Below are 1,940 nucleotides of genomic sequence, written 5' to 3' on the forward strand. Positions count from 1 at the left end.
TTTGACGGCATGAGTCTCTAAACTCCATTGTTGGGGGTGAGGAGCTCTGCAGCGTCTCGATGAATTAATGCAATTGTTTCTATTTCACTCAAACGTGTGTATGGTCCGATCTAAGATATTTATTCGCGCTTAATTATGAAGGAGGTGATGATCCGTGACACTCATCACCTCCCTCAATCGATGAACTGTGCCTGACAAACACCTCCGTTCTACATCATACTGAATGAGCTTCTCTTAGATTCCTTAATCAGAATCTTTGCGGTATAAGCTAGAATTGATGGCAGCCACTCTTGAGAATCCGGAAGGTCTAAACCTTGTCTGTGGTATTCCGAATAGGATTCAAGGATTGAATGGCTGTGACAAGCTTCAAACTCGCGATTGCTGGGCGTGATGACAAACGCAAAAGGATCAATGGATCCTATTCCAACATGATCGAGAACCGACAGCTGATTAGCCGTGCTGTGACAGAGCATCTGGAACGTTTTCACTGAGAGGATGGGAAGTAGCCACTGACAATGGCGACACCCTACATACAGCTTGTCGTAGACGTGCTTTACAAACAATTGAGTTAAATATTACATTGCAGAAATTCAGAGAACAAAGCATCTCCAAAACTCCAACATATTCCCCATTACTGCATTACAAGTAATTAATTCTCGCTCTCTTATTTTTCTAATAATTCCAACAGATAACTTTAATTGACATCCTGACTAAGAATAATAAAATAAATATAGCTTGCTTCAAACCAATAATCTCCGTGGGATCGACCCTTACTCACGTAAGGTATTACTTGGACGACCCAGTGCACTTGCTGGTTAGTTGTACGGATTACAAATTCGTGCACCAAGTTTTTGGCGCCGTTGTCGGGGATTGTTCGAGTTTGAACAACTAAACGTTTATTTTATTTCTTAGATTAGGAATAATTTATTTTTATTGTTATAGAGTTATTAAATCCTGATAGGATAGTTTCTTTTCAAAAATTTCTTTTCAAAAATATTATTTTTCTTAATTAGTTGTTAATTTTCGTGAGTCTAGTGTCTTGTTATAAGTTTGGTGTCAATTGCATATTTTATTTTTTTCTTTACAAATTTCGTATTAGTGTTCTTTGTTCTTCCTTGATCTTCAAGTTGTTCTTGTTTATTTTTCTTGTTTGATCTTGAGTTTTTCTTGTTCTGTGTCTTTTCTTGTTTTTCTTGTGCTAATCCAAGGCATTAGTCTTCCAAAAGGAATATACCTATTCAGAACAATTGTTACCTTTTCTGCCCAATTGGCTGGAGCTTTAGTAGTTGTTCTTGATAATTGGGTATCTTCTTTGGAATCTTTTTCAAAAATAATTTTTCTTGATTGAATCTTGTGCCAAACTCTAAGTTTGGTGTTTTCTTGTTAAGTTTTCTTAAATTTTCGAAAATTTGTCTTGGTTTTCTAAAAATTTTAAGTTTGGTGTTCTTTCTTTTGTTCTTGGTGTGCTTGTGAATCTTCAAGGTGTTCTTGAGTTTTGCTTGTGTTTTGATCTTAAAATTTTTAAGTTTGGTGTTCCTTGGTGTTTTCCCTCCAAAATTTTCGAAAATAAGGAGCATTAGATCTAAAAAAATTTTTAAGTCTTGTGTCTTTTGTGTGTTTTTCTCTTTCATCATAAAATTCAAAATTCAAAAATATATCTTTCTTAACTAATTTTAAACTACATTTTTCGAAATTTTTATATAAAAATTCAGATTTCAATTTCAAAATATTTTCAATTTCCTTTGTTTATTTCGTTTTTACTTTATTTTATAAAATAAATTTTTATAAAATAAATAATATCAACATACATATCATCTCCTTTATTCCATCATGGAATTAAGTAGAAATGAACAGTCCAGGAGGACTCTGGGGTCATATGCTAACCCCACTACTGCTTCATATGGGAGTAGTATCTGTATACCCTCCATTGGAGTTAGTAG

This window comes from Arachis duranensis, chromosome 7 (assembly GCF_000817695.3).
Source record: "Arachis duranensis cultivar V14167 chromosome 7, aradu.V14167.gnm2.J7QH, whole genome shotgun sequence".
Lineage (NCBI taxonomy): Eukaryota > Viridiplantae > Streptophyta > Magnoliopsida > Fabales > Fabaceae > Arachis > Arachis duranensis.